This window comes from Drosophila sechellia, chromosome X (assembly GCF_004382195.2).
Source record: "Drosophila sechellia strain sech25 chromosome X, ASM438219v1, whole genome shotgun sequence".
Taxonomy (NCBI): Eukaryota; Metazoa; Arthropoda; class Insecta; order Diptera; family Drosophilidae; genus Drosophila; species Drosophila sechellia.
The window spans coordinates 6,973,375-6,984,329 of record NC_045954.1 but is presented as its reverse complement, the minus strand read 5'-3'; positions in this window follow the sequence as shown (position 1 = coordinate 6,984,329).

Genomic DNA, 10,955 nt, shown 5'->3' with positions numbered 1-10,955 from the left:
CGTTTTCTTTTTGCCCGCTTGCTCAGTTTTCCCATTTTCCCCATTTCCATTGCGACTGCGTGTGGTGTGCTTTATTTTTACCCAGGCAAAAGTTTTCTTTGATGCAATATGTACAAAACGACCCGACCAGCTAACGGCCACCAGAAAGGACCAAATGCGAATGGCTGATGTCCTGTGAGCGGGCTCCCCTTCCAACCCCCACCCTCCCCCCTTTTCTTACCCCACCCATTTGCAACTCGACCCTCACGTACGAACTTTGGCCATAACAACAACTGTGGCCATTACGAAGCCAAGCCATGTGATGCGAAATCACACACACACATGTGCACTCGCAAAAAAAGCATTAAAATCAAATGGACAACAAGAAGTACTTTTTTAGAATGTATATTTAATGAGTATTAAAAGTAAAACATAGAAATTGTAGAAGCTATTATATTATAAATTAATTATTTATATTGATACAAAAAAAATAACCATGGTTCTCTCTGTTTTTTTTTCAGTGCAGCGGGTCCCTCGGTCCTTTTGGACATTCAGTGCAGAGGCGCGTTGGCAACCGCCTGCTACCTTGCCAGGACCTTCCGCCACCGCCAACAACAAGCGAGCAGGCGAACAACGGCAGCATCCAGGGCAGCCATCAAAAAAGGCTTTCAATGGTAGACGAGGTCCTGCCACTGCCACCACCCACTTGCCTCGCCACTCCACTCCATCACCCTTTCCGCCCGCCGCCTGCTCGTCAACCTCCGCGAACTCGCCATCCTGCAAAGTCTACATCCGAAGTCCTGTTGTCCGTTTTCCCGTTGCCATGTTGGACGGCAATGGCGATATTTGCTTTCCTTTCCGCCATGAAACGGAATGAAATGCGAGGAGGCGGGATGGTCAGGGGGTGGCAAAGTCTGGTAAAGGGGGTGGCCGGACTGGCCTGCGAAATGTGGGTGGGTCGCGCAGATGGGGTGGATATTTCGCCATTATTGTAGCAATTTTGATCAATGGCCCAATATTCCGGCGAGCGCTGTCCGCCAACCGAAAAAGGACGAAGCAAAGGACCTACGACCTGCACCCACAGCACCCATATTATTCGGTAAGTGAAAATTATGTTATAGCCATCTCCTAAAACTGCAAACTATCCGTCTTCTTACTTTCTCTCATGAGCACTGATATATTTCTTTTAAAACTGAATTTTTGTTACAAATAATAATCGATTTGGGGATATCCAGGGTATCTGCTAGTCGTGCCATTTGAAATATTTCCTAGCAGCGGCTAACTTCTTCTCTCGGTTATCGACTTGTATATTATTATTTATTTTTGCCGCGTATGCAGAAATTCGATGGGGATGTCGGGGAGCGCGGTGTGGATGGATATTATTTGAGCCCTGGCCCCATGACCACATATACAAATATAAAACCCCTCCCCACACCCAGTCCCTGTAAGCCGAAGGACGCAGGACGGCACATATGTGCGACCACAGGCCATGACAACATTTTGGGCTAATCGAAGTTAACCCCTGGCTGCCAGCCCCTTAACCCCACGCACGCCCGTTGGCTTTGGCAATTTTTTATGCATGGCTCCCAGTTTGCCATTCAATTCGATTCGTTTCCTTTTCGATTCTGCCGCTGCGACTGCCCATTAAATTTACGACACAAAACGCAGTCGGGCAAGCAAACAAACAACAGCACACACTTACGCACTCGTTTGCACTGAGAAAAACTGCCTACATATATTTATTTAATTAAAAAATGCAATATATTTTTTTGAAACAATTTGTAAGGATTTCTTTTTATATATCGATAGTATTTACCATATTTTTCTTAGCTTATCAGCGAGGTTTTGTGGAAAAGGTTATCCTTTTCTCGAACGTTCAAGTATCATTTATTTTTCTCACTGCACAGACAGACAAACAAATCGAGGCATAGACAAACAAACAATCCGAAGGGCAAACATTTTTATAAAGTCGCCGACGACGCCAATGAGCAGCCAGGAAAAAATAAGAAAAGAAGGAAAATAAAAGAGTTGCTTATGATTGGGGGTTAAGATTCGATTTTTGGGATGGGGGTTTTCCCCAAAATAAAGGCAACTGTGACTGGGCCACATGTTTGTGGACATTTATGCAAACTTTTCGCATTTTTTTTTTGCGCATTTGGTTTTAGGAAAGGGAAAGGGCCAGTGAGGGGTTAAGGATATTGGTCCAGTATGGGAATGTGCGTGTGTATGGTGGGTTAAGGTCTCTGTGTTTGTCTTTTTTTGGTAGCTTTTACTCAAATTTGATTTAAATTCGATTTAGGTTTCATTTATGTTCGAAAGGTAGCAATGCAAAAATCTAAATTTTTTTTTTTAGTTTTTCGGGTGATCTTACTTGGTCAAATTGATCGAATGAGGGCTATGAGATTGATCGATATTTATATCGTTTTAACGATCCAACCAGCATATTTACCTTTGCCTTTTCCCCCTCCCCCTTCCCGCGATAAGAACAGATGTTGCTAGCCAGCATAGTATATAAAATTACCGACAAGGAAAACGGATAACAAAACAAATAATAAATAAAAATTGCCCAACAAGGTGCAAATTAAATGAATTCAAATTTCGACTGCGGTCGCCACTACTTTTGTTTTTTGTCCAAGGGGGGGTTTGGGCGAACAAGGAAGATACACCAATATATGGGACAGATGTCTTTAAAAGCGACTTTTTTATGCTACACACACACTCGAGTGAGTCCTGTTCCTATCTGGTCATTCGGTTGGAGGTGGGTTCTAAGGACCAAGGGTATATGGCCTACGTGGTTGGCTCTTATCAGTTCTATTGCATTTACAGATAGAAGAACAAATCAAGCCATTAAAACATTGTAATAAAATGATGTGCAAGAAGCTTTCACTTCTTCACAGGATATGCAATGAATATTCACAATGCCTCAATAGTTTAATGAATTCTAAATCATTTTAGTTTTTGTTTACTGGAAATATCTGAATCTATATCTGTGAAATATTTATTAGAGTATCTCCGCTTCGTTGTGCTTGGAGTGCAAGGGTGTGCCATTCTTGTTTTTGAATAAAATGAAAAATTTGTAAACGTTCGCGATCTCATATGACGAAACGGGACATGCAAACTACAAAGGACGAGCAATAACAACAACGCGGCAACATGAGGGCCATTTCCACTTGGAACGTGTGTGTGTCTGTGTGTGTGAGCCGCCAGATTGCCGCAAGGTAAAAAAAGTGCACACAAAATAAACGCGACGAGTATCTCATATGTCCTGTATGTCCTGTGTGCGTATTCCGCTCTTCCTGCTTTTTTATTTCTACCTATTTGGTTGCTTCTTTTTTTTTTGCATATCACAGGGGGTTGGAATCATCATTTGAATAATTCGACATTTGCGGCGTCCTTTTCCGAGTCCTTCCACCTTTGATTTCCACCTTTCCACGCGCCACAGCCGCTCATCGAATGACGAAAATTTCGTAATAAATAAATAATCCTTTTCCCCCTTTTCCCTCTGCGTACGGGAAAAGCCGAGCCGAACTGAACGAAACTGAACTGAACTGAAAAACTATGCCACGGCAGCGGGTAAAATTCGCTCGCAATTTGAAATTATGGATGAAAAGAAATGAGGCCATGCAAATGTGCGCTCGTATGTAGATACAATGTGGGTATTAAGGGTTGTGTGCTGGGAAGGGGTTAAGGCAGGGGGGCAGGGCAGGGGTAGGTAGGTGCTGGTGCCAATATCCGGAATCCGGACCTCATAAGCCGCATCCCAGCTATCCCAGCTAACCAAACGCACGGCAGGCACTCGCAACACCTGGCCAACATCATCTCATCTCATCGGCAATCGATATCCGCGGACAGTTGCTAGCCGAAATTCGAAATTCAATCGGATGAGGATGAGCATGAGGATGCGGGATCTCGAATTATACATATGTAGGTACGCACATTGCTCGGGGTAAGGAATTCGATTGATCTGAGTTGATGAGACCGCCAGAAGGTGCACTTATTGGCTCTAATTGTCAGGCAAATATGAAATATATCCGCCGTTCTACAAGAATATATATTTTAATTACAATTATATCTTTATTTATATAAATTTCCCTTCCCAAAATCATTTAATTACTTTCCAAATGTTTGATGGGATTCTTTGGCACAAAAGTAATTTCTGACTACACAAAAATGTTGTTTTTAAAATTTAAAATATACCCGAATTTCTTACAGTGCATTGCAATGGGCATTAGCATCGTTAAATTTGTGTATTCGAAAACAGTTTTTGAAAAATTCATTTCCAGTCTTTACGCTGCTGTCGTTTTGCAACCCTAACAGAAATCAGAGAAATTTGCCTGTTGTGCCATTTTTTAATTTTTCGCCTTTTGTCATTGTCCTTACGTCCTCGTCCCGGTCCCTTGTAACCCTCTAAAGCCATTAACCCTTTTTTTCCACCCATCCATCCTGGCAGACACAGACCCTCGACCCAGACCAATTGCAATTGCAGTTTCGCCAATGTGCCGGAAAATGCACAAAATCGCACAAAAAAAAAAAACGCCAGTGAAATGGGAAGGGGTAAGGGGAAAATTCGGGAAACCGAAATCCCAAATCCCAAATCCATCACGAGGTGTACAGTTGTGCGACCTTATCCGATCCGATTTTGCGATTTCGCTCAACTCATTAACCACTTGACTAATTGCTGCTGCAGCCGCCGCCACTCCAAGGATAAATGGAATGGAATTTCCCCTAGTTTCGTGTGTGTATTTTTTTCACCTAAAAAATGCGATAGACAGCAAGGCAATCACAATGGGATTGGCGCCTTATCGCATTACACGGGCTCCTGTTTTGGCTTTGTGGCCCTAATCGGTGCCTTCACACCTCGAACAATGCGGCAGCATCCGCACAGCGTCAAGTTCACACGCACTTTGAACCCGGAGCCCAGAAAGGAAAACAGGATTGCCATTCAGGATCTATGGTCCAGGTTCGGGTTCAGCATCCCCTAACCTCTCGTCGTATTTTGGGGTAAAAAACAAAGTTTTTGACATTAAACTGCAAACATGATGTTATATAATACACATAATTGCTCGGCTCATGGGACGAAAAACAGCATCATTCATTGGCTCGTTGGCCGGGCCGGAAAGTCAAGGACCCTTGAAATGATCTGAAAAAGAATCCCTTTTCCCCTCTCCTGTCCTGTGTTTTCATTTATTATTTTTCCACAAATTTTTTGTCCTTTTTTTTTGGGTGTTTTGTTGCTCATAAATTGCCGCTAAATGGCGCAGGGGGTAGCCTGTCATTGGTTTGTTTAGGGTTTGATGTGTCAATATTTGACAGATCAAATTGATATTTATACGTTTATGGTATAATAAGGACTCCCCCTCTCTTCTGCGTGTGCGTGTGTTTTGGCAGCGGCTACTTAAGCCCGACTAATTGCCTGATTAATGAAATGATGAGAGGTCAGTCGGCGGACCAGGGGTCAGTTCACGCCATTGGCGCAATTATTGGGTTAATCATTATGTGGGCTTATCGATGACTTATCGATCGGAATCATTTGGATATGCTTTAATATTAATTATGTTAAAGAACATGCAGTTCGCATTGGTATGTTTATTAATATGTAGTTTTGTGACAAATTATTTGGTAATTTTTTTGTTTGCTAGCAGGATGTGTAAATATATATTCTCTGTAAGGAGTTCGTTGAAAATAACCCCGTTATCCTTATACTGATCCTCACCTCAAGCTTTCCATTTGCCACCCCGAGACGAAGTCCTTGAGGCAATCCCGAAGCAAACCGATTGTGGATCAATCATCTAGTTAGGGAATGCACCGCAGGCCATTGATGTCTGCTCGAGTGTTCGACTGTTATCCCGCGATCCCTTGGAACCTGTGAAACTAAGGATCACAGCTGGCCGAGGACCTCGGAGGCACCACTGGCACCGTTGGCAATGCTGGCACCCCGGGTCCTTTATGGCCGACCCCTTGCCGAGGGATGACGCCTCTGTCGCGGTCGGCAGCCTCCGTTATCCTTCGAAGGATCTACCCCCTCTCGACCCAAGGATGCGGACGTCTTTTCGCTGCAGCAACTGTTACCTTTTCCTTTCTTCGAACGGTACCTAATCATTATAAATTATAGATGTGGCCTCGAAGGGGTTAACAACTTTCTCACGATCTACAAAAAATGAATTGGCAAAAGAAAGAGGAGCGGAGAGGCTGGCGATGCTAACAAATGGAAATCCATTAAAACGGATCGAAGGAAAACGGCAAATGTCTTGTGCAATAATTCTTTGTTATGGAATGTAACGGGTTTTCAGACCCTCTAAAAAGTAGAAAACAAAATTGGGCACCCATTGACTGACGTTCGACAAATGGGCAAAATTGTTTGCCCAGGTCTGTCAATTGGATTTATGATCGAAATCGGGAAAAGCTGAAGGATTAGGCGGCATAAGTTTGGATATGTTTGAATTTTGCTTTCGCTGAGAAATATTATTTCAAATAGTACCTTTTTCTTGATGGATACCATTTTGATATAATATGCCTATGTATGTATATATTTTTTTCTATAAAAATATGTTAAAGCCAGTCAAGTTCGATATTCAAATCAAATTACCTCAAAAAATGTTTTCGGTTTGTTTCCCCATACTTCCGCGAATCTTGTTTGTTTGGCAACTTTTCCTATTTTCAGTTTGTTTGTTTATCGTATTTATTCTCGTTATTATTGTTATTATTATTATTGGCATATGGGTTGTCTGTCCGTGTGACTGAGTGCAGCCACGGGAAAGTGTATAATTTCATTTATGTCCCGGCCAACCCACTCGCCATGTCCTTGTCCCGGTGTCCTTGCAGAATTTAGCCGGCAAATGTAAGAATCGCAACGCGGGGAAAAAAGCAGAGAGAAAAGTTCCAAATGAAGCAGGACCATGTAAACTGGATAACATTTCAGCGGCAGCGGGTCCACGGATCCAGGGATCAGCAGAGGAGGGAGTGGGTTAGGGGGTGAACGAACAGGAGCAGGACTCGGCGATGAAGTTGCTACGGAAATTCGTTATTGTGTTACCACAGGCGATGTGTTGCCCCATCTACCAACCGGCGTCCACATCAACATCCACAGTTCCTAATAACAACAGCTTACAGTGGGACAAATATGAGCGAAATTATATAATCTTTTATATTCATATTTGGATAGAACTCCAGCGGATAGGACAAAGATATCTTCACTCTTAAATTGTGCAAATAATTTAATAAATAATATAGTAGTAGTATTTATTAAAACTATAAGATACTAGGACTGTAGATACAGACGACTGTTCGCCAAAGTATAGCGACGCACGGCGCCGGGCACCTTTTTCCGTATTCCTTTTCGAAGGAACGACCTTTGCATGCACGACAATATTTTAATATGCAAAATTTCAAATACAACGCGCGCACACACACACACACACACGCACGCACGCATACCAAGTCGCAGGACCTGCCTTTTGGTCAGGACGACAGACGACAGAGGTCCGTTGAAAGGGATGGAAATGGAGACGGGGGGTGTGCCAGTGGTATCCAATTCAAAAATTTCGCAAACCAACCGGGCGGAATCGGCAAGGGCGACAGAACGCCACACGGACTGTTCGTCCTGTTTCTTTCATTTTTATTTTTTCATTTCCTCTTCCGCTGGGCGGCGTCCACCGAAGCGCATCATCAACAAGGAGCACACGCCCACACTCACACACACACACACACACACACCCACACACCCAGCCATATGTGAGCGGTCCAGAAAGGACCCAAGCAGAAAGGACACACTGGACAAAAGTATAACACACCACGATAAGCTTATTATTATTATTATTTCCCACATCGAAGGACGCACCGCTTTTACTTAATTTTAATTACCATTTTCAATTATCCGATTTGAGAAGACGAAAGTATTTTATTTCAGTGCAGAAGGTTTCGATTCGCTGGCTTAGCGGCATATTGAGCTGACACAGGAGATTCACTATTTGCCTGCTGGGTCGTCTTGCCTCTTGACCAATTATCCTCTCCAGGAGCGCTCCACCATCAGCCCCCCTCCCCACCCTGTTTGCACCCGCCCATGTGTCAGGCAGTCAATCAGAGGTCCTGCAGATCCTGATGGCAGGTGGGCTGCCATGGGCATTGTTGTTCTTGTGGCCAGGACATTTGATGTGGGACCCATATGTATCACGTATTTCACGCGTGTGTGTGTCTGTGTGCGTGCGCCGATGTCCTCGCACACTATGTAACCGCCTTTATTTACATAGGCATTGGGCCGTGGTGGATGGAAATCGGACTTTTTTTGCGTGCCAGCCATAATGTGTTTGCCTGGACAAATATTTTGCGCAGTCTGTGGCTTAAGTTGGTCAATGGAGTGAAGTTGAGCAACTTGGAATGCGATGAGCCGACAGGAGACATCTGCAATTCCGGATTTTTAAATCGAAAAAATCTATCTCAACAAATTTCAAATTTAGCTACTAATCGAAATTGGGGGATATAGATTTTACCCTCATTTATCATTTTGTAGATGAGATATTACTATATGGTAATAATATATATATATGCTACGGGGCTGTCAAATCGATTGGGCATTGTTCTTCGCAGGTGGGCGATGCTCTGAAGGATGTGGTGTTGGGATCCATTGGGATGGTTGGACAACAACAAAGGCTCCCAGGGAAATCGCCAGCTTGCATTTGTCGCCTCGCAGAAGCAGAAATAAAAGGATGTTCAGGATGCGATGGGCAGGGAAAAATGAGTTTGAGAAGGAGGAGCTGTCGGTCTGCCAAGGCGCTTGTCGCAGGACTCGCGGTGCCGTCGTTTCCGAATGATATGATGCGTGCCCCATGTGTATCAGTATGTGTATCAGTACATACGTACATATACACTATATACCCGCATTAGATACATACATATGTACATATATTCATGTGCGATGTTCAGGTTGTTTTTTGGAGCGTGCGGCCGTGTTGTTGTTTTGACAACCGGCGAGACAAAAGGAGCAGGACACCAAGGACCATGGACCATGGGTCCTGGGACCATGGAGCGTGGCAAGTGGTTTGCGGGGAGCTGCGAAATATTTAACAGGAAGAAACCAATAAAACCTAATGATATGAAAAAATGCAATTTTCTGAAACTCGAACGAACGCACACAAACACACACGCAAAAACGAAAGGGGAGCCGGAGCACACATACATACTGCTTAAAATGGGACAGTGTTTCGTTTTTTTAACGCCTTAAGTCTCGTTTACACCGGATCCTATAAAGATTTTCAAATTATCAAATACAAAATATATCAAACAAAATATAGCGTAATCACAAGAGCTTACATCTGTTAATTTGATTCAAAAACAATATATAAAGTATGTAATGCACTTAATTTATTGAAGATCAAATTGAATTTTATTCCGCAAATGGAAAAAATGAGTTTAGTTTCCAATGTAGCTTACCGGTATGAACAGGGCTTAGCTTTGATTTTCCGCTTCAAAAATCACAAACATCCGAGCAGCGGCGTGTGTCTTTGGCCATCTCGTCCTTCGTCCCTACCACCCCCTTTACCACATCCTCAGCCCCACACTTTTTTTGGAGCTCCTCCTTCGATTGTTCCTGTTGTCATATGTGAAGTTCTGTTCGCGTTTGTGGATTTTATATTACCGACTACAAGCGAAAAAAAATTGAAACGCAAACTTGGCTTCAAAAGGAATTTTTTGCGCGCAGGGTTTTTCATTTTATGGATGAGGTTCCTCAAATGATAGACAACGAGAAAACATAAACATGGCACCCAACACTTGTCCACTGGCCTGGCAAATGGATTGGGAAAATGGTGTGCCATCCCCTGCCCAGTATTATACATAAATGACAATGTATTACCGCTAAACGAAGGCGGGCAGCGGCCAGAAGATAGCAGACGTGTAAGCAATTTTCCAAAGTACTTAGTCAGCAACTTTTACCCTTTTTTCGCTTCGAAACGGGGAACCCCCTCGTCACCGCCCTTTGACCTCTCCGGGGTGACCACACACATCCAAGGAAAAGGCGCCCACGCATGGCTCACTGGAGATACCAGGGGTTATGTTATGTCCTGTCACTGGCTACAAGGATAGCGATAAGCCAGCACCACCCAAACCGCCCATGGCCCAGCGCCCACCGCCCCCTTTACGGTCCACCCAGCCATCCAGCAGGAAAACATTTTTTCGCCAGCGGTTCTCATTTATTTATTTCCATTTTTTTTAACACATATTAAGCCGCAAAAATATGGCCTGTCCTTCCCACTTCTTTTTCTTCCTTTTGGGTGGTAGTCCAGAATTTGCAAAAGACGCAAAAAGTGCTGGAAAGATACACTTGAGAAAAAAGTGAAAAGAACTCATCTTTCATCTATATAATTTTCCGAGTACAATTTTTTATCTAATTTGGTACCATATTGATGGTCTTTCAATTGAAAGTTAGGTTTAACATATTAATGGGTAATATTACAGAGCTGTCGCAATTTCGCTCGGTGTACAACGAGAGTGGCAAATGGGAACTGGGAATATTCTAGCTGGTCGTCTAATTCAGTCGATAGCCATTCATTGGAAACTCTTGATTGATGCTCTGGCCTTGTCTGCTGTATGTTGATAAGCGGCAAAGACTATGCGAATCTTAACCCCACACAGCCCCTGTCCACCATCCACCCCCTCTGAAATGTAACCAGGCTGATTTTTACAATTGCTTGCGATTCAATTTTTCACTTTACATATTTCATGGATTAGACGTCTTCAACGGTGGGTTTTTCTCATTTTTTTGGCGAGGGCATGTGGCGGATGTTTTTGCGATGTATATGGAAACTAGCATAAATGGAAATTTGTTTGCCGGGGGTTAAACCAATGGGATAGCCTTTGAAGATGGCCTATTTATATGGTTTTCACCTTGCCTTTTCAAATTGTTTGTAATAAATGCATATTGTTCTTTTAAAATGTATCAGGATAGAAATCCCATATATATTACATATATTAAGACCACAGGA